A 6,177-nucleotide genomic window follows, 5' to 3' on the forward strand; every position below is an offset into this window, starting at 1 on the left:
ACAGATTTTATGAAAACTTCTTTACTTCCAAAGGATAGTAGCCTCTTTATCCAATTGTTTATCCTACAAGACAACCTATTAGTGATCTCTTGGAAAGCCAAAGTTTTCTTCTTACCTACCGAAAGAGGAAGACCAAGGTAGTCATCCAATTTTTCCACCACCTTCATACCAAGTAAATCACCAAAAATTTGTCTTTGCCTCCTACGAGTGTTAGGACTAAAAAGAACCATCGACTTTTCAAAATTTATCCCTTGACTTGAAGCATTAGCAAAAACCTTTAGAATGTTTACAAGACCCTCAACATCACTTTTTTTTATTTCTTACAAAAAGAAGGGCATCGTCGGTGAAGAAAAGGTGATTTATCATAGGGTCGTTTCTACTGGCCCGGATCCCTCTAAAAATATTATTGCCTTGTGCATGAATAAGCATCCTCAAAAATGCGTCCATGCAAAATAAGAACAAATAAGGGGAGAGGGGGTCCCCTTGAGGGAGTCCCCACTCGGGAATAATAACATCCAAAAAAATATTATTACATTTAACCATATATCTTACAGAATGAACGCAACACATTATTTCATCAATCCATTTGTCAACGAAGCCCATTTTCTTCATGACCATCTCAATAAAATTCTATTCCACTCCACATGATCGTATGCTTTGCTCATGTCAAGCTTAATAGCAAGACCTTTATTAGGTTCGTTCTTAACGCTTTGAAGGTAGTCTAAAAGTTCGTGTGCGATCAAGATATTGTCATGTATCATTCTTCCCAAGATGAAAGTGCTTTGATTTTGACTGATACAACTAGAGAGGGCGACTTTGAGCCGATTTGCGAGAACCTTAGAGGTGATCTTGTAGATAAACCTACATAAACTAATAACACAAAAATTAGTAATATCACAAGGGTCCTAAATTTTAGGAATAAGAATGATCATAGTATCATTAAGGCAAGAGATATTTTTATTTCCATTTAGAACATCCAACTAGAACCGAATAGTATCATTTCCCACAGTTTCCCAATTATACTTGAAAAAGCTCCTCGAAAGGCCATTACCGCTAGAGGATTTTGTCAGATCCATGGTTTGATAGCTTGAGTAACCTCACACTCCGTCTAGTCCATAACAAGCCACTCGTTTGTCTCCTTAGTGACACACTCCTGCATATAATCCATTTCATGGTTGTTTACGCTTTGAATGTTTGACCGAAACAACCTATTAAAATAGTTTTCAGCCACATTGCAAATGTCTTTATTGTTAGTCACCCAAGTTCCATTCAAGTCTTTAAGCTTGTCAATGTTATTCTTCTTTAAACGGCCAGTGGCTCTCGCATGAAAATACCGCGTATTTCTATCCCCTCCCAAAGCCATTGAGACCGAGACCTTTGAGCCCGATCTTTTTCTTCTTTAACATAGAGATAGCCAAGCCTACATCGAGTCTCCTTCAAGGCATCCGCACTATCGACCCTTTGAGAAGAATCAATAACCATGTCAATTTTTGCTCAAGCTTACGAATCTCTCTTTTCATTTTACCATATTTATTACGCTGCCACAGGACAAGAACCAAGCAAATATTATCAAGATTTTCAACATAGCTTAAAACACCGTATTCCAAGCACTACTAATAACGCTTTTAGCCTCCCTATCATTAGCCCAACAATCATCAAACTTGAAACACAGCCTAGGGTCTTTGGGATAATTTTTTGGCTTACGACCCCACATGTGCATAAAAATTGCATCATGGTCAGACTTGGTTTAAAGCATCACACTGGTAGCCATAAAAGGAAACTTCTCAATCATAGACATTGATTTTAAGAACCTATCTAACCTCTCCTTTATTATGCTACCACCACTCCTATTGTTAACCTAGGTAAACTATCCTTTGTCCGGTTTAATGTCCACGAGAACCAAATCATCCATGATGTCTTTAAACTCATTCACTTGCGCCCGCACTTTCCTACAATCACCATCTTTTTCTGCTTCATTCAAAATAGCATTAAAGTCACCCCCAACCACCCAATCCTACCTGACCGAGCCCCCAACCTTTTTCAACATATCCACGAGCTACATCTAAGGTTTGGATTTGCATGCCTGTAAAAGCCAATAAATCATATATTGTTATGATTCTCCAATTGAACTAAGGAGTCTATGTGGTTCTTAAAGTAGCTTTGAATGGCCACATCCACCCCATCCCTCCACATTAACGCTAGGCCACCACTACGAGCCTTAGAGCTTACAACTAAACCATTCTGCATCATGCACTTATTTTCAACACGATGGAAAACATTGTTACTCATCTTTGTTTGACTAAGGAAAATAATGTTGGGGTTATTCGCAACTATGAGTTGCTTAAGCTTTCAAACTGTCACGGGGTTCCCCAACCTACGACTGTTTGAACATAGGAACTTCATTATTCTTGGCGAGGCTAGTCGCCAGCCACCATCTTTGAGGGTGATAAACAATCCATCAGCTTTCTACGAATAATTTTGTTTGGGCTCTCTTCCATCAATTCCCCACTGCGTCCTTTTTGCTTCTTTCTTTTACTTTTTATTTTCCTAAAACCTTCACGACTCAACTTAGTAAGATGTTTTTCCATTGGGGAACTTGTTTCTGAATCTTCTTCTATATGTTTGGTTTTTTCTTTTCCCATCAGAACTGTTGATTCATTCACCTACATTTTTCCTTGATTCTCTCCTTTTAGTTCACTTTCCATAACTATTTTTGTCTAAAATAACTTCTACCTCATTCCTCTAGAGCCCACAGTTCTGATTTGACACTCTTATAGGAGCTCTAAGCTAGTTTCCATATTGGAAACTTATGCTATTTGACTTTTTTTGCTCCTCTTTCTTATCACACTTTTGGTTGGAATGACTAATAAGACTACAAATGTAACAGAAACTAGGTAGCTTTTTGTATTTAATAGCATAAACAAATTTAGTACCCTCACTATTCACAAACTAAGCTACCCTTCGCAGAGGTTTGAGGACATCTATTATAATCCTTAGCTTAACCTACTCTGTCTATCCACCATCTCTGTCTCGCTAGTCAATGGCAACAACTTCCCCAATCACTTCGCCCATATCAATAGCAACTTGTTTGTCCATGTACTCTAGAGGTATATTGAAGATTCTTACCCAAAAAGGAGTAAGGTTGAAGGCATAAGACTCTACATCTTGATCTTTGACATAGGGTACCATCGTGAATTGGAACTGGTCGAGCAACCAAGGAGAAAGGTTTAGTATCCTCTTCCTATCTTCCACATTGCCAAACTTCACCATAATAGCACCTTTTTTTAGGGCCACATTGCCAAGCTTAGATTACCTGTTCTAACATAATTTTATGTCAAGTTTTGAATTTATTTAATTTGGTCCCTAATATAACAAAGTTAACAATAAGCTAAACTAATTTTACAATCTAGTTCTTTTCATAATCTAAGCTTGAAATCTATCAATTTCAAGCCCAATTCTTCAAGAAATCAATAATGGTAACTTTCTAAAACTTTAACAATTTTAGAAATTGGTACATGAGCTAACTAAATCAAGCTCTCATGACCTAAAATTCATAAAATTTACAAGAAATAGACTTAAAATTACCTTAAAGTTTATGGTTGAATGCTTTTGGCACTAAAACCTATATCTTTTGATTTCAATGGCTTTAGACGGTTGAAGAGGTGAAAAAGATTAAAAGCTTCCACTATTCTAACCTTTTATACCTTGATCTTTAATTAACTTAACTAGTGGTCTCTCTTACCTTAACCAGTGGTCAAGGGTTCAATCCTCGCCCTGGGTATGGAGCAGCTTTAAAACTCGTGGCTAGCATCTACCCCTTAATAGGCCTACAAAATGTGAAGGATTAGCTATTGGGCTCGCTCCAGTAGATACCTTAAGAAATTTAAAAAAATATTTAATTAATTTAGATTAATTAATTTAACATAACTTAATTAACATAATTATCTTTTAATTATCAATAGTGGAAGATGTCACCATCAACCACAAACTCCTGTTGAAAATGGTTAATTTACCATTTTAAACCTTTGGTTAATTACAATTTACGTCCCTAAGCCTTTAGCCAATTAAAAACCTATAACGATTAGACTTTACGATTTAGTCCCTAAGCCTAATATATTATCCACGTTAATATTAACATTTAATATTTACAGTCTCGATTTATAGAAATAGGGTTTCAAAATTGCACTTTCGATACTATTAAAAATTAGGTCATTACAATTCTCCCCCTTAGGAAATTTTGTCCTCGAAATTTACCTGAGAAAGGATGAGGGCGAGACCTCATAGTTTCTTTTAGCTCCCAAGTGGCTTATTCAATGTCGTGACTATGACACAAAACTTTCACCAATTCCACGTGTTTATTTTTTAATTCTTTCATTTCTTGAGCTAATATTTTTACAAGTTCCTCTCCATAGGTCAAATTACTTTACAACTCAATGTCGTCAGAAGTTAAAGCATGAGAGGGATTGGATTTGTATCCTCTCATCATCAACACATAAAAAAACATTGTGTATCTTGTCCAATTTCAGAGGTAGAGCTAATCGATATGCTATAGGCCCAATTCTTTTAAGAATTTTGTACGGTCCAATGAACCTCAAACTAAGTTCCCCTTTTCTTTCGAATCGCAACACTTTCTTCCAAGGTGAAACTTTTAGAAATACTTTATCGCCAACTTGAAATTTGATATCCTTTCTTTTCAGGTCGGCATAAGATTTCTTTCCATCAGATGTAGCTTTTAAGGAATCTTTAAGTGAGGTGAAATAATTATTAAGTAATGAATTTAGTAAAATAAAAATAGTAAGTGAAAATAAAGTATGAGTAAGTGATGATATAAATAATAGTGAGAGAATTTCATGAATGTGATATATGTTAAGTGATATATGAAGTTAGTGGAAGAATATATATTTCATAAGTGAATTAAGTGTGAAATAATGTAAAACGTGTAAATATTCATGTTGTGCAAAAATATGAAATTGATTTTGAAGTACAAACATGGCCTGAACTTAAAAGAAATGTTCACAAGTGAATAATTGTGTAAGGGTCGTAGTAAGCAAGGTAAAAATAATAAGATATAATTGTCATGCCATAGGAATACTTGAACGCTCCCATGTTTCTTTCACTTTTCTGCTTAGTGATATTTTCACTTTCGTGCCCATGTTATTTTGACTTCATTGCTCATGTTATTTCGTGTATCCTTCTCGATTCTCCATCGTTTAGTAAGGGCTTTGTGAAATAAAAATTTTACATGAAATAAAGTTTTACATGAAGTGTATGTGCTATGTGAAGTGAGTGAAGTAAGTGTTATATGAAGTATGTGGTAAGTGGAAACCTTATATTCAAGATGTGTTACATTAATAAAACACTCGATACTTTATTAGTGAAATGATTAAAACAAAACACTATGATTAAATGAACATAAAATTAATTAGTGTATTGTAATGAAATTAATATTAAATACTTAGGTATAGGATTCACACAAGTACTCTAAGCTTCTATGAGCTTAACACGTTTTTAAACACATAGTGTGCAAAAAGTGATCATGTGGATAAAGAATGAATATGACATGCTAAATCAAATCTGATCAACAATGTATGGACTATGAAGTGTGAATTTAAATTATTGAATTATTGTGGCATGTACATAGGTGTTCAACTGATATAAAAGTGTTCAAACAAATAGTGTATGATTCAAGTTGTGAAATGGTTTAAGTGGAAACTGTTAAAGAACATTGTGGTTTATTGATTATTTAATGGACATGGGTGAGAGGTATGATGTTTTGAATGATATTTTGAGGTATTTTAAGGTCTAAGAATGACTGAGAATAATTGGGATAGACTGGAGTAAGTCATGGTATGTTTTGAGGTGTTTTTAGGCTTGATTTTAGCTCCCTTGCACCAAAGTCTCGATACTTGGCGTCTAAGTAACGATACTTGCAAACTTCGAACCTAAAAATCCACAATAATAGGACCAAGTCTCAATACTTAAGGTGCACGTTTCAATACTTGTTGCCTTGCTCTAAGAAAATGTTATTTTTAAGCCTTAAAAGTCCTCCAGATGACCCTGAAATGCTCTCTCTTCGTAATAAGACCCTCGAGAATGGTTTTAAGTGTCATATAAGATCAAAATAAACCTAAAACATATGTGAAACTAGAGAAGTGTTATAGGTAATTGAATGTGACA

The sequence above is a fragment of the Gossypium hirsutum genome, chromosome D10 (genome assembly GCF_007990345.1).
Source record: "Gossypium hirsutum isolate 1008001.06 chromosome D10, Gossypium_hirsutum_v2.1, whole genome shotgun sequence".
In the NCBI taxonomy this organism is placed as follows: Eukaryota; Viridiplantae; Streptophyta; class Magnoliopsida; order Malvales; family Malvaceae; genus Gossypium; species Gossypium hirsutum.